Below are 26,589 nucleotides of genomic sequence, written 5' to 3' on the forward strand. Positions count from 1 at the left end.
AGCGGGGGATGTGCAGACAGTGAGCATAGCAAGGGTGCTGGTGCACCCTGCAGGCAACAACATTGCTGCCGGCTCTATTTCAAGCCGGAGACAGTTCTGTCCCCTGTTTCGTGCTAGGCTGATGGGTGGAAACCTTAGTTTAGTGGGAAACTCCTAAAAGGTCCGGTGGGGTAGTCACCACTATGGCAGCAGCCACACTGTGGGGAGTTTGGCATACAGGTTATCCCATCCATCAAACTCATAATTAGGCCCTATGTCATGCGACATGTCGAGACACTTGTACATATTTTATATTCATCTGAAGGCATTGAGATTTTAATGAGAATATATTCAAGCACATGTCTTCTTGATTTCACAAACTGCTGAGAGAAGAAATGGATATTTTTATGAAACCTAATCATTAATGTGTTTGGAAGTCTGGGCTGATGCTTTTAGATGATTTCTTGAATATATTCAGTTGAATAACTCTTTTGTATCACAGTTTATAGGTTTTATATAAAGCTTAAACACATCTGCTGCTACACTACATATATATCCATCCACCATAGACCTCTAGAGGGCGTGCTGTCTAGTGGATGAAAGCAGAAGGTAAGCCTCTGTCTGGGATTTCTTTGCCAGATGGCACTTTAGAGCTGGAACTTAGGCAATCTATGGACCGGGGACCACCTGGTGAAAACATTGCAACATAGGAATTTACAGGAGAAAATAGGGAGAGGTTGCTGCAAAAAAGGAACTCTGGGCATGTATTTGCAAAGCCCTTCCCCATTTATTGCTTGCTATCTTGCATCTTTAGCATTCAGAGAACTCGGATACTATATGCTTCATATATGTTTAGTTGGAACAAGAAAGCCCAACTGCTTGCAGAACTATTAATCACCTGCACACAAAGGGCCTCATTATGCCTTTGGTGGTCTTTTCGGAAGACTGCTGCGTTGGCGGATGCCAAAAGACTACCATGTTGGCGGTCATTCGACTGCCCTATTAAGAGTCACACAGTGAAGACTGTCAAAAAACAGCCAAAGATCTAAGACCAACAGGACACTGGAGGGCGGGAAAGAAGCGGTTCCACCACCAGCCCCGCCAGACCAACACAAATCCGCCTACGAGATAACAAGCCACAAATCTCCACAGCGGTTCTTCCATGGTGAAAAACTATTGGCGGTGCGAACCGCTGCAGTCAGAACCCACTATTGTCAGAACACAACACCACATTGGACAGTCTGAATACCCCACACTTCACACACATCCACACACCAGACACATCTACTCACTGCACTTTGTAACACACCCCGACACAACCCACAATACTTTGCAACACAAACAACATTTACATACACCAAGAGCAGACAACCACAGAGAGAGAGCATCATTACACGATAGGCACACACACACCACACGCATCACATACCACACAACAGCACAACTAACACACAACACACATAACAAGCACACACAAATCATGACAAGCGTCCATCACCCCCACAACGCACCACCCACACCCCATCAATCACATAGCACTTCACCCTTACACACATTCAACCTTCCCCCCTCAACAAAACTACAACCATGTCCCCACAAAAGCACCCCTGGTTCACAGATGACTAGTTGAGAGTCATGGTGGATGAAATTGTCAGGGTAGAAACACACCTGTTTGGAGCACAGCTTCCACACAAATGTTGATTGCCAGGAAAATGGAGTTGTGTCAAAGAATCGTCAACAGGGTCAGCTCAGTCGGCAACCATCTGTGTACTAGGGGCGACATCAGGAAGAGATGGAACGACCTACAGGGGAAGGTACATTCCGTGGCATCGCAACACCAGATCGCCGTGCACAAGACTGGCAGTGGGCCCCCAACTATTTCCCCACAGTTCACACCTTGGGAGGAGAAGGTCTTGGACATCCTGCATCCTGAGGGCCTGACTGGAATACCTGGGGGACTGTACTCTGGTAAGTACTCACAACTTCAATGTCACACAGTTGTCGTGTCCTGCATGCTTCATCACCACCCAAATACTCCCCAATTCACTGTATGTCTCACTACACCTCCCACCTATTCACCTAATGCCCATCTCCTGCATGCCACACCTCCACCCAACCCAACTGCCCACACAGCCCTTGGCAAAGTCACAGATATCATTGGCTAATACTATCACTGTGACTCCCACAATGCACTAGCCCATCTACGTGAAAACCTGGAATGTGCACATCACATCACACATTTAGCATGTATGGCTATTCTACGAGCTACACCAACTAGATGGTATGACTGAGGACCACAACATGGCAAATACAGCAATGCATTGGCACACCATAATGGCAACCAAGGCTAAACACAGCTACAGCTCTGTGAGAAATCCAAATGCCCACTTATCTAGATCTCCAACCCTGAAATGGACTGACCATCGCATGGAAAGTAAGATGGCAGACTTCATGCACATGCACAGCATGCAGAGACAGGACATTTAACCTTCCATACTCACATACTGTTCTCCCACTGTTACACCATGGTGCAATGTCCAGCCATTTCGTGTGACATCTAGCAAGCCTGACTATTCACTAGGTAACAGTGCTGAACAGTCATGTGAAGTATCAGACAGTACCTGAACCCATCCGCAGTGCTATATGTCCCAAACCTGAATGACAGCATCCAACATAGAGTATGGAACGCATGTCACAGACTAGTATGTACCACCAAAGTTGTGCTGTGCAGCATCTGCCATTGTCATAGCTGGGAATCATGGTAAGACACTCTATGCATCTGACAAAGAGATAACCAAACACAATTTCAATTTTAGCTCAGTGCCTCACTCCATCCACAGGTACCCCTGCCAGTGCCACCAGGGAGGGGATACCAGAGACTGCCAGCCCTCCTCAGGATGAGGGCCCCAGAGAGGACAACACCCCTGGATGTCTGGACAGTGACAAACCTACATGACCCATCTGGGACACCTGGTCAGTCTACGACTCCCTGCCTTACCATGCCCACATCAATCCCTCCCCCCCCATTGCTACAACATCACAGCCAACCCTTCGTCCCCAAACCTGTGTCGCAAGCACTGTTCAAACTATTGTGTGCCCCACAGTACAGGGACCAGATTCGATCCATGACACCCAGTAATCAAGGTCCTGCTAACACTGGGAGTGGGCACAGGCACCTGGGGGCAGGGGACATGAGAGGGAAGCTGTGGGCCTAAGGGACTCGACTGACCAGGAAACGATCTCTTAAGTCCTGGGAGCATACCAAAGTTACCAGGACAGGATGGGCCAGATGACCACTATGTTGGGGGAAAACCAAAGGCTACAGAAGGAATACCACCAGGAGGTCATGCAGCAGTGGCAGGCCCACAAAACCACCATGGCCTCCATTGCAGGGGTGTTGAGGGACATCAACACCACCCTACGTGGTTCCTCAACCCACCATCAGGCCCATTCCGCTAGCAACCTTACATCTGCCCCATCTACATTAGCCGCAGCTAGTGGGATGGAGGCCCTGCCATGGGAACCACAGGCCTCAGACATCCCTCCCTCTGTAGCAGAAGAACCCTTCACCCCATCCCCTGCAAACATGGACGTCCACCCAGATGGAGCAGATGACAAGACTGAACCCATTGCCAGGAAGTGAACCTCATCTGATTTCTCTCCCTTGTGTGCCACTGAGACATCCTGTTGACTGTTCAGAGACATGACTCTTATTTTCCCATGGCACTTGGACACTGAACCTGTGCAACCAACTGCTGTGGCTGCTACTCTGATTCCATCTACCATGACCTCACTCATCACCTTAATGTCAATTTATGCACATTTTTGTTTACTTTCAATATTATGATATGCACAATAAATCATCATTGAACACAGCTACTGTATATGTGTCTTTAATAAAACATCAGAAATTGTCATGCTTGCCAACTGTGGTCTGGTGATGCCCCCCTACATCGAACAGGCAGTGTAATGGACAGAAGAGCGAGGCTTCCTCAGCAGGAGAAATAAAAAAACAGGACAAATGTCAGAGAGGTAGAAATCCAGGGCCATACAGGAGTATAGCCAGTATTCCAACCTGCAAAAAGGCTATGACAGAGATTACCATCAGGATGGAAGGCACAGTGTCACACAAAGCACATATGCAGGTGATAGATGTTGTGCCCGGTATAGAATACCTCCTGAGCAGGGTCTCCCAGATAGTAAACACATCACCAGTCACAGACTATCCACACAAATCATTTACCTGCCATCTGTCATTTACAACCTTCATGTCTGCAATCATTTAGCAATGGCAAATTACTATGAATGCCTGAAGCCATAGGTAGCAGAGGCACAGATTAAAAACCACAGTCAGTGTAATGACATGAGAACATGGGAATGCAGCAAACATAGCTCAATACTGGTCTGTTCATTTGAGAAGTGAATGTAGGTAACCGTAGTGAACACACTTTAGAGCTGAACCACTGTTACAGTGTGCCTTACATTCTATCAGTCAGCTTCCAACACTCACACATAGGGATGTGACCACATTACAACCCCACTGATGAATCACGTCAGGAGGACTATTGTCACCAATCCACCTCTGAATGTGGACATTTAAGACTTGAAAAACCCTACTCTACATACCTGTATGTCACTGGAAGTACTGATTGATGAGCTCTGTCCTAGAGTCTGTTGCACCTTCTTCCCCTGGCTCCTCATCACTTGCCATTTCAGCATTTCCAGCCACTAGTCCAGCTGCCTCACTCTCATCAGCTAGCATTGGTATCTGACGTCTCAGGGCTAGATTGTGAAGCATGAAGCAGGCAACAATGATTTGGCATACCTTTTGGGCGAGTAGAGGAGGGCACCTCCAGATAGGTCCAGGCACTTGAATCTTGCCTTCAAGAGGCCGAAAGTGCGCTCGATTACACGCCTTGTTCTCCTGTGGGCCTCAGCGAAACTGAGTACCCCTTTCGTGGCAGGGTACCTCACTGGTGCCAACAGCCAAGGAAGGTTTGGATAGCCAGAGTCACCTGTGTTCACAAATGTAGGACTTGTGAAATAATAGATACAGAGACTGGCCAGATTGTGACAACAGGTGCCATAACAGTGAAATGCCTTCAGATGCTTACATACCAAGGACCCAGGTCCTCTCTGTGTGCAGTCGTGCCATTATGTATGGGACATTGCTGTTCCACAAAAGAGTCATGCACAGATCCTGGAAACTTGTCTGTCACTTGTGAGATGTACTGGTCTGCCAGACACACCACCTGAACATTTATGGAGTGGTAGTTCTTCCTGTTCCTATACACCTGTTCATTGGCACTGGGCAGGACCAGGGCTACATGGGTGCCATCAATGGCCCCTATCAAATGAGGAATCTGTCCCACATCATATAAGTCTTCCTTCACATGGGCCAAGCCTGCACGTTGGAGGAACCTGATGTAGCTTTCCAGGTGCTTTAACAAAGCACACAGTACATCCTTCAAGACAAGACTGAACATGGGCTGAGATATCCCTGCTGTTAAGGCCACTGTATTGTGAAGGGAGCCTGTGGCCAGGTAGTGTAGCACTGACAAGATTTGTACAATGGGATTGATGCAAACAGGATTGCATATGGCTGGCAAGAGATCTGGCTCCAACTGTGTATATAGATCCTTGATGGTCCGATGATCCAGATGATATGTCTGGTTTACATGCCTGTCCTCCATGGTTGCAAGGTCAACTAGTAGACGGTGCACTGGTGGTTGTGTCAATCTCCTCATGGCATGATATCTATGTTGAGAGGAGAGAATGTACAATGAGTAAAGCAGTAGGGACATGTAAGCACCACATGGTATATTAGCTCACACCTAAACCTAAAAGGGAATCGTTGCACTGCAGACATACACAATAACCACCATGGTTATGCACATGTTACACCCACATAGCAGCACACTGGTTTACATGTAAGTTCTATATGCATATGTCACATGTGTAATAGAACATGTGTGGCTGACTGAGCTGTCCTGCACTGACCACACATTTATTATTGGAATCTGGCAATATCAATTGCCTTTGCCTACGTGCCTCCAAGTATCTAAACATAGCTATCAACAATTATATAGCCTCAACACATCATTGTGCCAAGAATGTCACAATTTGAAGCAGTACCATGCTGGCACAACATGGCAATACATCGCTATTTGGGCAAGTATGTGTATGGCGCACTTAATTAGGTTCATCAATTGATTAAATGTGCACAAAATGGTAGCCACCTGTCCTGCTGTAGTGGACAATTAGAGTCCACCATCAGAAATTGTCATGGTGGTAGGCAGTCACAACCACCGTGCATTGCTGCCTGTGGTGGACTGGGGCCAATGAGGGTAACTGCCGGCAATGACAGTCCTGTACGTGGCAGCCGTGACCGCCATTTTCTGCAGCCATGCTCACTTGACTCCTGACACTGTTGCTAGCAAGACCTCTACAACATGAGCTGCTGTGTACTGCCTGTGAAGCCATCATGCCACGTCCTGCAGGTGATAGGGCCCCTGCCTTAACCCCAGAAGAACTGGAGAAGCTGGTGGAGGAGGTCCTACCCCTGTATGAACAGCTATATGGGGCAGGTGAGTCCAATGGACCAGCCATGTGTGATAGGGGTTGCATGTGATGTTGATTCGGGCATGTGTACTGGTGAGGGAGTATATGCATGCAGAGGCCATATAGTGAAGGCACTTGAGCAGAGAGGATGGGTATATGTGGGGAGTTGCTGTGACAGATGTGTAGTGTCCACTGTTGTTGGTATGGTGCATGTGTACATGACTTTCTCCTTTTGTCTGTGTCATCCATGCAGGTGAACGACCATCAGAAAAAAGGGATCTAGTGTGCCATTGCCAAGCAAGTGCGACCCTGGGGGTCCACAGCCGGTGGAGCACCCATTCTCGCAAGCAGTAACAGAACCTGAGATGCTGGGCCCAGAAGACCGCAGAGGCCCAGATGGGGATGTCCTCCCAACGAGAGAGGGGTGCCCATCAGACCCTAACCCTCATAATGGCCTGCATTTTGGTGGTGGCCTACTCTGAGGTGGATGGGCATTTGAGGGTAGCACAGCAGCCACAAAGGGGTGAGTACTGACTGTCTCAAGGTACTTTGCTCTCGTTGTATATTTGCTGCCCCACCGTAGCTTCTGTGACAATGTAGTAAGTGCAACATGTATCTAGAATAGTAAACGTGTATTTCCCACCTTGCTTGAGTAATAGATGTGGCTTCATGGTTTGCTATCAGTAAACTTAAATGTCCTGTATCAAGACACCTCCATGTCTGCATGTGGAGGTGGTCAAATGACAATACCACATGCGTGACACCATCCTGCCATTTCTGTTGATATGAGCTTATGTATCACCCTACCCATTGAGTATGGCCTGGTTCATCCATCAGCATATGAGCATTAGTGGCTCTAAGGTGTCTGTCAACTCCCATATGTATTGATCACGTGTATTTGCAACTGTCTGACTCTCATTTTTGGTACAAGGACTATAGACATCTAGTACTGGCACAGGTATAGACACCATGTGAGGCAGCCATCTCATTTCTACCACAGATATGGCTTGTATAGGACTGTACTTATGGCTTAGCAGTTGTATCTCCCTTGTCTGTTCATCTTCAATCTATGGGGTATGTGAAGGTAGCAACAGTAGGCTAATATGATTTGGGTGTCTGATTTGGTATAATTGGACTCATCATGCATTTCCATGTCCTTGACTTGTGGGGATTTTTCCTTCAACCCAATGGGTTTGTTCTAGAGAAGATAAGTGCCTAGACAGATCTCACCTTTGACAGTATGCTATGTCAATGCTATGTCAATGCCATGTGTGCCAATGCCCTACAAATTACAGTGCAACATTGCTCAGTTGCAGCCTACATCATGTCTCAATGGTTACTTGGGGGCCCATCTGAAGAAGTGGGACAATAACTGCTAACCTTGGCCTAGCTGATGTGGGTAATTTTGACAGAATAAGGTTTTCTTTGACTTATGAAATGGTGATATGATCTTTATGTTGTATCATCATTCCTGTAGCTGCCCTATGTAGTAGTGGAATATATTGTCAGTGCAATGGCAGTCGTGTACGTCCATGTGTGCATAATGCGTACATGTAATTTCCGTCTGACATGAGTGTTGCCTGGACTTAGGTACAGGTAATCACGTCAAGAATGGCGTGAGTGATGTAGGTTTGTTCATGTTGTCAAGTCGAACTACTATAACTGCATGTCAGGTGGAATGGTAGGTGTCCTATGATGTAATATGTGGCTTCCTGAAGTTCATTAGTTGTGACACTGCACTCAATGAGTGTCTGTGGATGTATCATGTGTGCAATGTATCCCATTGTAGATGCACATAGATGTAAGAATAGTTGTGGTTTATATGTGTTTGGTGTCTGCATACCTTCTTCTTTGATTGGGTAAAACTAATCACATGGTTGTATCTCAAACTTGTATTCTGCACATCTGATGTGACCTGAATGGGAGTCCAATTTGTAGTGGCCACATCAGTTTATTGATCTATATTTGCATTTCTGTACAGAGTGTTAGGTCAGCCATGTTGTGTGACTGGCTGGTGGTGTGGGGTCTGTGAGCAGAGTAGTCTTCACTATCAAGGAAGATTACAAATGGACATGGACTGATCAGGTGTAGTTCCAGTCTGATGCGTTATGGTCTGCTGTGTAATGGTCAGTCACCTGCCTTTCCATTAGATGGTAGGAGTATGGAGAGGTAAGTTCAGGAATCAGGTTGTCATTTGTACTTCAGCCAGGGCATGATGTGCATGCAGACATGACTTTGTTGGTGATCATGTGGATTACTCCAGTCATGGGTGTGAGGTCTTACATGCAGGTGTGGCAAGTAGTGACATATTGTGACATGATGTAGGACATGTGTAATGCCAACAGAGATAGCTTGGCAAGGAGATGTTTACATACATATGTGCATGTTTAAATGTGTGTATGTTGGAGTTATGTTAACCCTCTTATTCCCTCTTCCTCTATCTCCCTTCCACTCTCTCTCTATTTGTGTGCATCAGCATCAGCAGGCGAAGGAGACAGGGCACAGGTGAGTGGGGATGCTGCAGGCCATGGGATCCAGAGTGCATCGACCAGCGTCAGCTAGGGACCCAATGGCAAAGAGGATGAGGGGATACTCTCTGTCGGTGGCGTACCCTTCTGGTGCCAGCCCTGCACCATCTTTATCTGCCACCCCCCTTACTATCACCGCACTCCCTGTAGCTCCCCACCCAGGAGGAGGAGTCTCTCAATCGCTGCAGGTACCATTGCACCTGCCCCTGTCAGCCCTGTTGCCCTCAATGAGGAGGCTATTGACCTCCTGAGGTCCACCTCTGTGGGTCAGTCAACCAACATGAATGCCATCCAGGGACTAGCAACTCAAGTGCAACAGAGCAATGCTTTCCTGGAGGGCATTCACATGGTGCACCGCCTGGCCTAGAGAGATCCTTTCACACTCTGGTCTCCACATTGATGGCAGCCAGTCACCCTTTGTCTTCCGACCACCCTCCACCTACCTCTGCCCAATCCCATACCCCTCTTCCCCGTCCCAGCCAAAGCACACAGACAGACAAGCATGAACACAACATCCAAGGCTACAGCTGACAGACACAAGAACCATAAGACCCACCACCGGCATGCACACAACCAACACCCACCTACAGACACACCAACATTCACTACCAGCACAGACTCCCCCACCACCGCCACCTTCACCAACACTACAATGGACGCACCTGCAGACACCACACCAACATTCCCCGGCCCAGCCACCACTCCAATCCTACCCACAGTCAGCACAATAGCAAACCTGCAGACATCCACCCCAGTCACCACATCGGCAGAGACCACAATCACTGATACACCCACATTCAGCACATCATCCATACCTGCAGACACCACCCCAACAGGCAGTCACCCATCCACCATGGCATCTCCCAACACCTCCTTCCCCCCTCCCAAGACACATAAATGCCCACACCCACCCACCCAACAGACACCCAGCAGGCACAAGCATTCCTCGCACAAACAGGTACCCAAGACATCCACCAAGACACCTCCTACAACCACTCCCTCTCCCTCCACTCCCAAATCCTTTTGCAATGACCGTCCCCCTTTGTGGAAGACGTTTTTTCTCTCAGAGTCGTCCCTTTGCCCTACTTCTCTCCCACTCCGTATGACCCCCCCAAAAGGTCTGTGTCATTCCCCAAGTCCAGCCCTACCACTTCTAAGTCCTCCCCTGCCCCCCACTAGTACCCAGGCCCCTCCTCCGCCAAGATGTTGGCCTCTCCCAAGTGTACCCAGCCCTCCCCTAAGCCTCGCCCTAAGCCCCCCCTCCCAAACCCAAGCCCAAAGACCCCCTCCCAAACCAAAAACCAAACCTTCCCCCCTCTGCCCCTCCCAATCGCTGAGGTGCCTGCCTGCCCCCTTGATGTCCCTACCATCTGGAGGTCATATAGCAGTCAGCAGTCATGTAGAGGCACAATAATGTGCCATGTGTGCATTATGCACATTGTTGGTTGGACTCGCCTATGGCCTTTTATTTTGCACATAGTTCCTTATTTATTTGCAGTTGTATATTTATAATATATCTAGGCCAACCAGTTGTTGGTTTCATGGTCACATATTTGTCCTGCCTTTCTTTCAGCATGGCTGCTTTGGTCTTGCCTGCATTGGTTTATGTGTGAGTAACTTTTGTCTGTGTGTTGGTTGGGCATACCAGTTGTGTCTGGGCAGCATGTGCAGGTGTGGCCTTAGCATTTGTCCCACAGTAATGGCTGTGTATTGTTTGTAGGACATGTTTGTGTTTGTAACCTGCATGTATATCGATATTGTGAGTGTTGTCTGTGTTGATGTGTTATTTGTAGTGTTGTGTGCCCTTGTGTGGTTGTACTGGGTGAGTATGTGGTGCTTGGTATATCAGAACCACTGTGTGGGGTGTTTGCGTGGTATGACATATGCTTCGTTGTATGTTTGTGTGATTGTGTGTATTGGTTGTCAGGTGTTGTTACGTGTTGTTGTATGTGTGAAATGTCAGTTGGAGGTGTGTATTGTGGTTGCTTGATGATGTGTTTGAGGTGTTGCGATTCTGGTGTAGTTATGTGAATTGCTGGTGTTGTGAATTGTTGTGTTTGACTGTGCCGGTGCTGTCTGCATGTGGGTTGGTGTGTGTGTTGGAAGTGTGTGTAGTATCTGTGTGCGAGTGGGTATGTGGCTGCGTGTGAATGTGCGTATCAGCGTGAGGGTACGTGTGTGTGTCACCCTCACCACCCGTCCCGGATGTGTATGTTGTATGCGCGTAGGTACTTTCACAAATTACAACAGTGACAGGTAAGTGTGTACTTATGATTGGTGTAGCCGTCACCGTCGCTGGTTCCAGGGTCTTTGGGTGAACAGGAGTAGTGGGAGAACATGCAGTTCAGGTTCCATGGCGGCTCGAGACAGGTATGTGTTCCTGAAGGTGGGTGTCTTCTTTTATAGAGTTGGTTTCCACCAGGGTATCCTTGGTGGTGCAACAGTGGCAGAAACCTTGGCGTGTGCAGCCTCGTAATCTGTCCGGCGGGAACATGATCTCCGCCAGCCTGAAGGTGGCTACCACAGTGGCGGTGCCGGCGGTGAATTGGCTGTATTCAGTTGTGAATACCTCCACTGTCATAATTTGGTGGTCTTCTCTGCCGGCCTGTTGGCAGTATGACTGCTGCCGCCAACATGGCAGTCCTGGGACCGTCAAACTCTTAATGACCCCCAAAGTGTAATACAGCACACAAGGGACCTCCCTTCTTCCACAAAGAAACGGCAAAAGCTACTAAAGATGCTGAATAGCCTACTTAATAATCTGCTTATGTGTTTCTCTATAGGTGTGGCTGTTTTCTGTGCTTCCTATTAAAGGCATATGTGCCATATTTACGTACAATTGCATGGTCAGGGAGTCAAGGTTATCATAATTAGCAACTTATAGAGGAAATTCCCTCTTTTGCAAATAAAATACATTTAATTTAAAAATGTAACATTTTAAGCTGAATACCACACATACAATTAATCAAACTTTATAGTAGGTAATCATACTTGGGCATTGCAAGCACACAAATGAAGTAACATAATGCACTGACTTAAGTTAGCATCATAACTGATGCCATATTAACCTTGATTTTACACATTAGGGTTAAAAGGCATGTTTTCACTTGAAACTGTTGTCTTGTACAAGATGTTTTTATCAGTTTTTTTTTTTTTTTACAAAATATCAATAAAAATAAATAAATATCAAGATACACAAATATTGTGAAGTACAAATATTGATGATATGAATATCGTTTTGTGAGGTTAGTAATATTGTTTTAAATAATATTGACGTTTTAATATTGTTTTCAATAACATAGTGGTTATAAATATTATTTTTCTGTTATTTTAATATGTTTTATTTGATTTATTAATTTTATGTGTTACTATTGTTTATATAAAGGTTATTTTTTAATATAGCTTATTTTTTTTTCATTTCATTTTTATAGTAATTTATTATGTTATAGTGGGTTAGGTTTACTGGAGGATAGGGTGGGAAGTTAATTAGTTAGTAATAATTATGAATTACTTAATACATTTCATTTAGGTATATATTTGATTTGATTATGCAAATTATGTAATATTTATTTTAACTCATATTTATTTAGCAGATTGTTAGGTTTGTAGGAGTGTAGGATGGGGAGCTAATTAAGTAATAAATTAACAATTATTTATTAAGTGTTACTTATTTAATTGATTTTAATTATCTGCTTTATGGATACTTATTTAGTTTACTTATGTTTTAGTTATAGGGTGCTAGGTTTGTAGGGGTCTAGGGTGGGAAGTTTTTTAAGTAATAATTAATGAATAATTTATTAATCATTTGTAATTAATTATTTTTAATTGTGTAATATATGGAATACAGATTTATTTTACTGATATTTTAGTTACAGGATGCTAGGTTAAAGTAGGAATTTAATTGATTAATAATTATTTAATTATAAAATATTTGTAAATTAATTATTAGAATTTTATCTATTTAAATTATGCAATACTTATGTATTTTAATCATACTTTAATTGTGGGATGCTGGGTTTGTGAGGGTCTAGGCTAGGAAGGTAAATAAGTAAAAATTAATTAACAATTAATTATCAATTGGTAAATATTTAATTGATTTTAAATATGAAAATCATGGAATACTTATTGTTTAATTTATATTTTAGGTGTGGGCTGCTAGGTTTGCAGGGGAATAGGGTGGAAAGTTAATTAATTGATAGTTGAATAATTATTTTTATTGATAATTTATTAAAGTGTAATTGTGTTAACTGATTGTGTTTTATTTGTGCTATATGTATATGTATATATATATTTATATATAATGTTAATAATTGTATGTGAATAGAGTGTTATATATGTAATATGTTTGAAGTGAAGTACTTTCTCTTGTTTAGAATGCAGTAGGAACAGTAAAATTAGCCTCTTTACAATTCAACATTTTCCCTACGTTTGTGCTGTTGGGAGTGGGAATAGTGAATCTCACCCCTCCAAAGTCCAACACTTTCCCTACTGTTGATTTGTTTGGAGTGGGAATAGTACATTTTAGCCCTCCAAAATCCAATGATTTACCTACTGTTGCAGAGACTGGAGTCGGACGAGTACATTTTACTCCTCCAATGTCTGACACTTTACCTACTGTTTTCACTGACTTGAGTGAGAATAGTAAATATTACCCTTCTGCAATCCAAAACTTTCCTTACTGTTCCACAAACTGGAGTGAGAATGGTACATTTTACCCCTACAAAGTCCAAAACTTTCTCTAAGGTTGGTTCTGTTTGGAGTGGGAATAGTACATTCCACCCTTCCAAAATATAATGCTTTCTCTATTATTGCACAAACAGGAGTGGGATTAATACATTTTATTCCCCAAGTTGCAACACTTTCCCTTCTCATGAGGTGGCTTGAGTGAGAATAGTGAATTTCACCCCTCTGAAGTCCAACACTTTCCCTACTGTTGCACAAACCGGAGTGAGAGTAGTAGTAATTACCTCTCCTAAGTTCAGCACTTCCCCTACAGTTGCACTCTTGAGAGTGTGAATAGTAAATTTTATCTCTCCAAACTCCAATGCTTACCCTACTGTTCACAGACTGGAGTGGGAATAGAAGACTTTATCCCTCTGGAGTCCAACACTTTCCCTACCGTTGCATAAACTGGGATGGGAATAATATATTTAAGATTATTAGACTCCAATAATTTTCATAATGTTGGTTAATTAGAGTTAATAGCATTAACTGTTATACTTGTTTATATTTTATATTATTTGTTTTTATTTTTACATTTATTTTAACCCCTTAGCTGCTGGCCCTTCACCCCTCCCCAGTGCGGAGCCCTTTTTGCAATTTGGGGCAGTTCTCGCTTGGGCCCCCATAACATTTTGTCCACGTAAGCTATCCACACCAAATTTGCATCCATTTTTTAAAAATCCTGGGGATTCTAAAGGTGCCCAGTTTGTGAGTTCTCCTGGAGGAGACTGAGGAATTAGCCAAAATACAGCTAAAATGTGGGTTTTTGGGAAATAAAAGTACTGCACAAGATAGCATCATCTGTTTTTCTCTGCAAATGGGATCAATGAAGGGTTTGCAATGATAAAATCACCATCTTCCCAGCTTGCAGACACAGACAGACTTGAATCCGAAAACTAAATTTTTTTCAACACACTTTTGTCATTTTACTGCGACATACTACATTTTTACTATTGTTTGTGCTTTCAGTCTCCTTTCAGTTAGTGTCAGAAATGGGTATGAAACTAATGGTGCATCCCAGACAGCCAAACGTTTCTGAAAAGTAGACAAAGTTATGAATTCAGCAAGGGGTCATTTGTGTAGCTCTTTCAAGGTTTTCATATACAAAGTAAGAGTTGAAATTTAAAAAAATATTGAAATTGAGTTGAAAAGAACAACCATTTTTGTCTACGCTTTCTTCTGTAACTTTGTCAACTATGGACATATTTTAAAGCAACATACCTGTGAGAAAACAGGGCTGATTGCAGAGGCCCCCTAACGTTTTGCCCCCATTTTTCCCTTTTTGCTGGTGTTGTCCTGACTCTGATGGTGCCCTGGATACTGCTAACTATTCCCCTAATTATATTTGGCTATGTCAACCTACCTATAAGTCCCTAGTATATGGTAGGCCATGTAGGTTTAGGGACCCCAGCATAAGTAGTGCACCCATAGGTGCACTGCTGAGGTGCCCAGGGTCATTTTAAAGGCAGGCCTGCCTTGCTCGCTGCTTTTAATTAAAGTTAAATTCAAGTTTGACTTTGGAATTAAAAGTCTTAAACTATCTTATTTTTACATACAAGTCACCCCTAAGGTGTGCCCTGTGTGCCCGTAGGGTTGGGTGCCATGTAACTATAAGCAGGGACCTTATAAAAATAGTTTTATATGCCCTGGTGAGGTAAAATAGCCAGATTTGTTTTCCCTCACTGCAGTGAATGGCCTCCATAGGTTAAAATGGGGAGACTTTATTTTAATTAACAAAGTCACCTTAAGTATCAAATTAATTGTTATAATAAATCCCACAACTTACAATTGTTGGATTTAATATAACTAGTTCAGGAAAAGAGTTTTAAACTCTACCTGAAAAGTTGCCAACTTTAGCTCTGTAGTGCCATTCTCTGATTGGCCAGCCTATGGCAGCCTGGCCAGGTTGCCTTGATGAGGTGTGAAGTCGCCTGGGCTGAACACAAAGAATGTGCCTGGGGGAGGAGTCCTGCCTCAGCAGATGGGGAAGGAGGAAGAGGGAGGGCTGCCAAACTGGTCTTCAAAGGCAGGGAAGGACATTTGGAGCAACCCAGCACCTCTATCCCATCCTGCAACCCTAGACAAGTAGGTGCCCTCTTGATTAGATTAGGAGAGGACAGGAGAGGAGTGTGTTTAAGATTTTTTAGCCACACCAGTGGGTGGGTTCAGCCAGACGTAACCTCCAAAAATCAGTTTTAGCCATGATGGATTTTTGAAGAATATTGCTACCAGGGATTGATATTTGCCACACTTCCCAGGAAATGGTCATCACAGGAGGAAGGACACTTCATCTGATAAGAGAACCATGATCCCCCTGTTTTTCACCCAGGAGCAAGGATAAATATGGCAGAGCTGCACCCACACCTCAGTTCCCTACCAGATCCCTACAAGGAAGAACATCAGGAGAAGAAGGACTGCCCTGCTGTACCCCTGATCCGAACCTGGACACTGCACTCTGAAGGACTGCACCAGCTGCACACTTGGGCTTCACCACAAGAAGGACTTTGCCTGGCTTCAACTGACTCAAGGAGGGGCTCCTTGTTTGATACAGGTGGAAATAGCTAACCATAGTCCCCTGCATCAAATCCTGAAGAAACTGACCAGCTGACCCCTGTGCAGTGGCCGTTTTGGAGTTTGAGCCAGGTGCATTCTGGGAGTTGTAGTCCGCACTCTCAAGAAGCAACTCAGAACTTCTGGAACCTTGGGGAGAGCTGTGGACTCGTAAAAGACCTTAAAAGACCTTCCGGAAGAAGATCCAGAAGTTTGGAGAAGTTTGTAGAACTTTTTGGAAAAAGCTCCATAAATGCACTGACCCACCGTGGCAACTCTAGCCGGCTTGCCTCAACTGTGACCCGGCCTTACTTTCAGGTTAAGGAAGAAAATCTCCGAACTTAGAAAGTTGACCTGGACCTCCCGCACAGGGTATCTTAAGAGCTCTTCAGGGACATTGGATCAAGATTCAGGTTTGCCCTGGTCGGAAGATTTTAATCTAAAAAAATCATCTACGTCCGAACGTAGAAATATTCACTGACGGCTTCCATGACACGTAGCTGAGGGCTCCAGGGAGGTCGGATCAGACTGGTGTCTTCCTCCCACTGAAGAAAATCTTCAACAAAACGACTAAGTTTGAAGAGAAACTTTTGACCGAGGCCTCCCGCTTGCTGCAGCAGAGCAGGGCTCCATCATGGTCAGACTTAAACTTTGACTTTGCCCCGGTCGAGGTGCGACCAGATGACCAGATTTCCGCTATTCTTTTCTATGTGCTAAAAAACACAAATTCTTTATAAATTCGTATCACCGGTTCCCCTTATCCAATTTTATTTGTTTTGGTGTCATTTTGAAGATAAAAATATACTCTATTTCTATAAATTGGTGTTCGATTTTTATTGGGCTTTGTGTTTTACTCATTTACTGTTTTGTGATTTTTAAATGCTTTACACATTTGTCTCCTAAATTAAGCCTTGTCGCTTGTTGCCAAGCTACCAAGGGTTGAGCTGGGTTTAATTTATTGAGACCTATCTGGACCTTAGTGGAGGTTAGTGGCCTATTGCTAAGTATAGGTACTTACCTGCCCTTACCAATAATCCACTTTCCAACATTTTTGGTGCACAGCGGTGGGATCCAGTACTTGTGTGTAAAATCACATTACAGTTTTAAGTGAAATAAGTTAAAAATCCACTAAATTGACCTAAAGCAAAAGTATTTTTGATTTTTCAAATGTGGACTAATTTATTAATTACTTCATTTTTGATTTTTCTAAATTGTTCTGATCAATTGGTGTCAAAGGTTTTTTAAGTGACACAAAACGTGAGGAGACCATGGAGCTTGATCTGGCTAGCCTACCCACGCTTACTGCAGCTGAGCTTAGGGTGTTGTGCAGAAGGAGGGGATTACCTACTGCTAACAACCTTAGGAAGGCTGTGATGGTCAAGTCCCTTGAAGCATGGGTAGCACAGAAGGAGACAGAGAAAGTTTCAGAGGAATGTAGAGAGAGGGAAGATGTCCTCTCCAACCTCCAGGAGGAGGAGGATGACTGCCTCACTGTAATCTCAGAAAATAGGGCCCCATTCAGAGCTAGTGGGGGGGGGTCTGTGGCATCAGACCAAGAGGAAGCAGAAATGGACCTCAGGGAAAGGGAACTTGAGGCCCAGGTAGCCCTCATAGCTATGGAAGCAGAGAACTTGGCCCTAGAGAAGGAGAAGTGGACAAGGATTGAACAGAGAGATGGTGGCAGCAACAGAGAAGTCGAGGTGTCCATGGGTAAGGGGTTTTGCTCCAGACTACCTAAGAGGGTAGTTCCGGCCTATGTAGAGGGGGATGATATAGATAAATGGCTGGGGGCCTTTGAGAGGGCCCTCCAGATGATGAGAGTTAAGCCTCGATACTGGGGTTCACATCTATGAGAGTTGGTCCCCAACTCTGGGAAGGATAGGCTTCTGACCTTAAGTGGGGAGGAGGCAGATTCATACCCTAGTATGAAGAGGTGCTTAACCAAGAAGTTTGGTCTGACCCCATGGCAATAGAGGATGAAGTTCCGGGACACCCAGAAGGTCAATACCCAGTCTTGGGTTGACTTTGTAGACATCTCAGAAAAGGCACTAGAGGGCTGGACACATGGTAACAAAGTAACTACTTATGAGGGGTTATACAATTTGAAATCTTGACCAATTGTATCCAAGAGAGGTTACTCCAGCATCTAGTGGACTCTAAGCTGACCAATCCCAGAGAGCTGGGGGAGACAGCTGATGATTGGTTGAGAACAAGGGTGGTTGTCAAGCCCCAGGGAGGAGACTCAAAGAAAAGGGGGTCAGGTCCCCAACAACCTATGGAGAAAGGTGGTAAGCCCACCACAGAGACTCCCTCAGTAACCCAGAAACCTAAGAAGGAGGGGAGTAAATCCTACTCCCACTCTGAGGCAGGGGGACCCAGGGTTGAAAAAGCTCTTGGACAGTAAGGCTTGCTTTGACTGTCAGCAGACAGGTCACTTCAGAGGAGATGCAGCCTGTCCAAGGAAGGTGGTTAGCACTGGGCTGTCCAGTGTAGCCATGGAGGAGGACTCCTCAGATGATGAGGTCCTCATACAATTGGGTTGGGAGACAGGACCAGATGGTAAGCTGGTGATCCCTGATGGTGGGAGTAGGCACTTTTACCCCATTCAGGTGAATGGAATCCCTACCACTGGCCTGAGAGACACCTGTGCCAGTCACACCATAGTGAGTGACCGGTTGGTGACCCCAGACATGTATGTCCCAGGAGAGACAAGGAAAGTCAGGATAGCCACAGGGGAAGTCACCTCCAAACTTGTAGCCATAGTGCCCCTAGAGAGGGAAGGTATCCTTGACTGGTTTAGGGTGGTAGTCAGTGCTGACCTCCCCCCTGGATGGTATCCTGGACAATGACCTCCCAGAGTTGAGTCTGGTCCCAGATGGGGCAGTCCCAAAGTCCTGGGGAGTTAGTCCCGACAGTTAGGAGACAGGGGCCCTCTAGAAAAGGGAAGAAGAAAAGGAAGGGTAGGTCACTCTTAAAGAGAGTTGCAGGGAGCCAAATGCCTTCTGCCCCAGTAGGGGTGGGGAGCCCAGAGTTAGCAGTGATGAGGCCTCACCTGACCCCAAGGAAGTCCTGTGTAGTAAGGCAGCCATCCGACTGCAGGGTGTTGCCCCTGCACTGGGAGAAGGGAGAGTGGAAGGAGGATGTAAGCCACAGGAGGTGGTAGCCCCCCACTATAGACAGCAAGAGGGGTGCCAAGACATCACAGTTGCCCCTAAAGCAGCTTACCCACCTGTCATTGGAGAGCTTAGGGTGTAGTTCTGGGTGCTGACAGCTGTCAGTAGCCTCTGCTGGGCGCGGGCCTTCATGGCAGCACTGCACTTGGCCTGGGAGGCAGACCTCAGGGCCAAAAGCAAAGTAGGTCCCCGACACTCTTGGTCATGGTGGGGTTGCTCAAGTGTTGGGTGACCTATTTGGGTAAGTTAGGTGTTGCCCTAGGGAGAGGGGAGGTGGGCACCTCACTATCCAAGTTGGCAGAGAGAGAGAAGGAAGACCCCCCCCAGAGGAAAGTTTCAGTTTACGATGGGTCCTTTCACTGTTGGGATGGGTTCACTACCCAGAGGGAGTGACCATGACAGGAGGATGTAAGGCCCTGGAAAGGGACAACCAGTTTTCTTCCATGTCTTCCTGGCCTGAAAAGCCAAGAAGACACTCCCAGGGTTGGGCTGCGTCTCTTGGGGGTGTGGGCTGGGGTGGGGCGTGTGTGAGAAAAAGGAGCTGATTGCAGAGGCCCCCTAACTTTTTGTCCCCATTTTTAATTGTTTGCTGATGTTTTCCTGACTCTGGTGGTGACCTGGGTACTGCTAACCAGTCCCAGGGCCTGTCTTTGTGTAAAATGAGTATGCAAATTAGGCTAATTATATTTGGCTATGTCAATCTACCTATATGTCCATAGTATATGGTAGGGCATGTAGGTTTAGGGACCCCTAACCCAAATCCTCTGTCTTAAATTCTTTCCTTTCTACCCCTTCCACCCCTTTTCTCTCCCACCCCCCATTAGCCCTTTCTTTCTCTTCCCCTCTGTTTTCCCTCTCTTCCTCCCTCTGTCCTGATTTCTCCCCACCTTCACCCCATCGCGGTATCCACCGCAAACTTAGAGACACATGGGACTACCTATCCCATGCTCCCTTGGGCTGGGCGCTCATGGCACTGTCACACCCCGCACCCTCCCCTTTACACATGGGACTACAAGTCCTATGCCCCTTTGGTCCAGGCACTCTTGGCGCTTTGCCACGCTCCGCGCCCTCTCCTTGACGCACTCCAGTACATCGGCTTGGGTGCTCGGCGGCAAGGTTATTTACCTCCCAACGTTCCCCAGCGGGTATCATTGACGGCCGGGGAGGGAGTCGGATTAGGTGCGCAAGCGAACGTCACCCTTTGATGTAATAAGTTGACTCGGCCCCAGCCGCAGCGTCCCTGGGCAGCAACCTCAGACCTCACAGATAAGATCTGATTTAATTGATTTAATTTTTTTGATTTTAGTTTATTTGATTTGCTTCATTTGACTCACTGTTGTCATCATGATCCCTCCAGGGCTCGGTTTTCTCTGAGCAAATATGGTAAATGTTTTAATGTTACTCGCTATGACGCCTATAAAAGAGGGGGCCTCACTGGAATTCAGCCAACTGTTTGGGCCAATACTTTTGGTATCCTTTAGGCCCTCGTTTGGGCTTGTATTTTGGTTTTCCTAGCGCATCCCCTTCATATGCTAACAGTGCTCACCTCCTATCACTGATTGTGTTTCACCTCTTTTTATGTTGATTCTCTCCTTTATATAGTGTGTGACTACAAGAGGACACTCTCCCTCCCCTAGACCAGGGGCTACTTGCCCTTTAATTACAGGGTAAGAGACCATATTTTCCTTTTCCTTTCGTACCTGTGGGTCGATATACCACTTTTTAGATTACCTAGTGTGACTGGTTTCAATGTACTGCATGGTTAGTCGCCTGTTTTAGCATGAATTTTCACTTTTTTATGTGCAGTGGTTTGCCATGCCTAGTCTCACATACATGTTATTTACAAGTCATATTTAATTAATTGTTCTCCTTCATCTACAGGCCTCCCCTGTTAAGCAATCCACAGGTAGGCTTTCTTATTACATTAATTCAGCCACCTCCTACTGAGGTAGGCCCTCCCTTTTCAATACATGACCCTTTAGTACATGAACCTAGGGATCCCAGGCCCTGACAAATATCTCTGACCCCCTTTGGCTCCAGTTAGTAGGCAGAAACATGTTCGCCAGTGAATTATTGGTGACTCTTCAAGTCATTATTCTCTTGAAGTGTCCCATCGCGTTTTTAATCTCACCAACAATCATCGCGAATAAAGGTGTAATATTACACAGATGATTGATTAGGTGATTTTAGACTTTCTGTAGTACAACTGGATCCCGATATTATCCAGATAAACTTTATCTCTGCACTCCCTCCAAGTTCTTTTAAAGACAAGGTTGAGTCCGTCCAGGTGGTACTATCCTACCGGGATCGGGATGGAGTAGGTGGTCATATGATGAACATGACACTATATAGTGTGTGAGACCACCTAGTCCGTAAGGAGAAATTCCCTTTAGCCCCTTCTGACAACCACATGCAGCATACGAACAGGTCCCGAAGCCCGGGAGACACAGACGGTCCAGGACAATTTAACTTCATTTTGTACCTATGTGACACCCCATACTCCCTGTGTTATTTATTGCGCACCCAGGGGAGGCAGCATCGGGTCTCATTTCTCTCCCCCTTGTTAGAAATGGGGTCTTTGGTTGACAGTCAGGTTACCCCCTGTTCAAGCAAGGACCCTCACTCTAGTCAGGGTAAAAGAGAATCACCCTCAGCTAACCCCTGCTTACCACCTTGGTAGCTTGGCAGAGCAGTAGGCTTAACTTCAGAGTGCTAGGTGTAAAGTATTTGTACCAACACACACAGTAACTTAATGAAAACACTAACAAAGGACACAACACCAGTTTAGAAAAATAGGAAATATGTATCTAAACAAAACAAGACCAAAACGACAGTTATGAATTTTTAAAGATTAAACTCAAAAATAGCGCTTAGAAACACAAAATGCTTCGATGAGGTGTTAACACAGCGTCGTGACAGAGTTGTTCCGAACAAGCCGACACCAGCGGCGCCGGACACGGAGTCGCGTACACCCCCAAGTACAGTACCTTTGGTGAAGAGTGAAAACAAGTCGATGTGCGAAGTCGGGGATCGCGGCATCTGTGCGAAACGTTGAATCCGCGCACTTCGAGCGGCGTCGGGCCTGCAAAGGTCATCGCGTTCCAGTGAAGATCACGGAGTCGGTTGCAGGAGTCGTCACCGGATTCTGCAGCGGCGTTGGTCCAAAGTCGTCAGAAGTCGATTTCCTTGGATTTCCACCAGCTTTCCTTTCAAGGGCCCAGGGACTGGATAGGGCACCACTTGTCAGAGCAGGAGTCTCTCCAGAGACTCCAGGTGCTGGCAGAAAGAAGTCTTTGCTGTCCCTGAGTCTTCAAACAACAAGAGGCAAGCTCTAAATCAAGCCCTTGGAGATTTCTTCACAAGATGGAAGGCACACAAAGTCCAGTATTTGCCTTCTTACTCTGGCAGAAGCAGCAACTGCAGGATAGCTGCAAAAAGCACAGTCACAGGCAGGGCAGCACTTCTCCTCAGCTCTTAGGCAGAGGTTCCTCTTGATGTCCGGAAGTGATCTAAAGTCTGTGGTTTTGGGTGCCCTTCTTATACCCAATTTCTCCTTTGAAGTAGGCCTACTTCAAAGTAAAGTCTCTTTTGAATGTGAAATCTTGCCTTTCCCAGGCCAGACCCCAGACACTCACCAGGGGGTCAGAGAGGGCATTGTGTGAGGACAGGCACAGCCCTTTCAGGTGTAAGTGACCACTCCTCCCCTCCCTCCTAGCACAGATGGCTCATCAGGAAATGCAGACTACACCCCAGCTCCCTTTGTGTCACTGTCTAGTGTGAGGTGCAACCAGCCCAACTGTCAAACTGACCCAGACAGGGAATCCACAAACAGGCAGAGTCACAGAAATGGTATAAGCAAGAAAATGCTCACTTTTAAAAGTGTCATTTTCAAACACACAATCTTAAAATCAACTTTACTAAAAGATGTATTTTAAATTGTGAGCTCAGAGACCCCAAACTCCATATGTCCATCTGCTCCGAAAGGGAATCTATACTTTAATCAGATTTAAAGGTAGCCCCATGTTAACCTATGAGAGGGACAGGCCTTGCAACAGTGAAAAACGAATTTAGCAATATTTCACTGTCAGGACATATAAAACACATTACCATATGTCCTACCTTAACCATACACTGCACCCTGCCCTTGGGGCTACCTAGAACCTACCTTAGGGGTACCTTACATGTAAGAAAAGGGAAGGTTTAGGCCTGGCAAGTGGGTACACTTGCCAAGTCGAATTTACAGTTAAAACTGCACACACAGACACTGCAGTGGCAGGTCTGAGACATGATTACAGAGCTACTTATGTGGGTGGCACAATCAGTACTGCAGGCCCACTAGCAGCATTTGATTTACAGGCCCTAGGCACCTCTAGTGCACTGTACTAGGTACTTACTAATAATTCAAATATGCCAATCATGGATAAGCCAATTACATACACATTTTGTAAAGGAGCACTTGCACTTTAGCACTGGTTAGCAGTGGTAAAGTGCCCACAGTAACAAAAACAGTAAAATCAGAGTCCAGCACACATCAACAACCTGGAGAACAGAGGCAAAAAGTTAAGGGAGACCACGCCAAGGATAAAAAGTCTAACACCCCTCATCTCCCGTTGTGTTAAGAGGTTTAGGAGCCCCAGCATAGGTAGTGCACCCATAGGTGCACTGCTAAAGTGCCCAGGGTAATTTTAATGGCAGGCCTGCCTTGCTGGCTGCTTTTAAATTAAAGTTAAATGCAAATTCAACTTTGGAATTAAAAGTACTTCAAAAGTCTTAAACTACCTTATTTTTACATATAAGTCACCCCTAAGGTGTGCCCTATGTCCCCCTAGGGTTGGGTGCCATGTAACTATAAGCAGGGACCTTATAAAAATAGTTTTATAAGCCAGGGTGAGGTAAAATAGCCAAATTTGTTTTCCCTCACTGTAGTGAATTGCCTCCATAGGTGAAAATGGAGAGACTTCATTTTAATTAACAGAGTCCCCTTAAGTGTCAGATACCTCGAGTTTGGTATCAAATTAATTGCTATAGTAAATCCCACAGCTTACAACTGTTGGATTAAATATCACTAGCTCAGGGAAAGAGTTTTAAACTCTACCTGAAAAGTTGCCAACTTCAGCTGTGTAGTGCCCTTCTCTGATTGGCCAGGCTGCCTTGACGAGGTGTGAAGTGGCCTGGGCTGAACACAAAGAATGTGCCTTGGGGGAGGAGTAATGCCCCAGCAGATGGGGAAGCAGGAAGGGGGAGGGCTGCCAAACTGGTTAGATTGGGAGAGGGCAGAAGAGGGGTGTGTTTAAGATTTTCAGCCACACCGGTGGGTGGGCTCAGCCAGATGTAACCTCAAAAAATCAGGTTCAGCCATGATGGATTTTTGAAGACTGTTGCTCCCTGGGACTGATTTTTGCCACAGTTCCCAGGAAGTGGTCATCACAGGAGGGAGGACCCTGCATCTGACTGGAGAACCAGGACCCCCCTGTTTTTCACCGAGGAGCAAGGATAAATATGGCAAAGCTGCACCCACACTTCAGTTCCCTACCAGATCCCTACAAGGAAGAACATCAGGACTGCCCTCCTGGACCCCTGACCTGCACCTGGACACTGCACTCTGGAGGACTGCACCAGCTGCACACTTGGGCTTCACCACAAGAAGTCTTTGCCTGGCTTCAACTGGTTCAAGGAGGGACTCCCTCCCTGTTTGCTACAGGTGAAAAATAGCTAACCAGAGGCCCCTGCATCAAATCCTGAAGACACTGACCAGCTGACCACTGTCCAGTGGCTGTTTTGGAGTTTGAACCAGGTGCATACTGGGAGTTGTAGTTTGCCCCGGTCAAAGGATCTTCATCTCGAAAAATCATCAAAGTCCGAACGTAGAAATCTTCACCGAGGGCTCCCACGACGTGTATCAAAGGAAGGGCTCCAGGGAGGTCGGATCAAACTGGCGACTTCATCCGCTGAAGAAATATTCAAGAAAATGACTAAGTCTATAGGTAAACGTTTGACTGAGGCCTCCCGCTTGGTGTAGCCGAGCAGGGCTCCTTCGTGGTCGGCCTTAAACTTTGACTGTGCCCCAGTCGAGGTGTGACCAGATTGGCGCTATTTGTTTCTATGCGCTACAAAACACTAGGGCCCTCATTAGGACATCAGCTGTATTTTTCCAATACTGCCGATGCCACGGATACCAGAAGACCGCAGTGCTGGTGGTCTTCCGCCCGCAATATTCCGGGTACTGCAGGATTTCTGCCACAATCAGGGTGGAAATCTGGCAGTAGCCATGCTGGTAGGCGGTGGTTCCTTGCGTTGCTACCACCTGCACCACTCCGCCAGTAGGACACCGCTCGCCATATTATGGCCCATAATATGGCCTGGCGGTATCCTGCTGGCAGGGTGCTTCTGGCGGTGGCAGAGCCCCTTCCCGTTCCCTGCCGGACGACCTCCTCGCCGGGCAAGGTAAATCAGGCATCCGACAGGGGAGGGGAATGGGAGGGTGGGGGGTGTTGTGTGTGAGTGTGTGGTGTCAGCCTGTGTGTATGAATGTGTGGGTACATGTGTGAATGCGTGTTTGGATGTGTGTATGCGTGTGTGAATGTGTGTTTGAATGGCTGTATGCGTTTGTGAATGCATGTTTGGATGTCTGTATGCGTGCCTGAGTGCGTGTTTTGGATGTCTGTTTGAATGTGTGCCTGAGTGCGGGTGAGTATGTGTGAGTGAATGCGTGTATGGATGAGTGTGAGTGGGTTTGTGTCTGGAAGTGCAGGTGAATGGGTGTATGTGTGGTGGGTGTGGGTGTCTGTGTGCATGTATGTGGAGAGAGGGGTTGGGGGTGCTATGTGAGTAGGGGGTGATGTGAGTGTGTGTGTCTGTGTGAGGGTATGGCTGTCTAAAAAACACTTTACCTCACATTTTGGTGCAGTTCTAGAATCTGAGGGGTGCCACAAACTTTCTTCCACCCAGGATTTCACCAAGTCTCCCAATAAAAATGGTACCTTACTTTTGTGGGTAGGCCTAGTGCCTGCAACAGGAAATGCCCCAATACACAACGTGGACACTTAAAATTTTTTATGAAAACTGACACGCTTTTC

The sequence above is a fragment of the Pleurodeles waltl genome, chromosome 6 (assembly GCF_031143425.1).
Source record: "Pleurodeles waltl isolate 20211129_DDA chromosome 6, aPleWal1.hap1.20221129, whole genome shotgun sequence".
NCBI lineage: Eukaryota > Metazoa > Chordata > Amphibia > Caudata > Salamandridae > Pleurodeles > Pleurodeles waltl.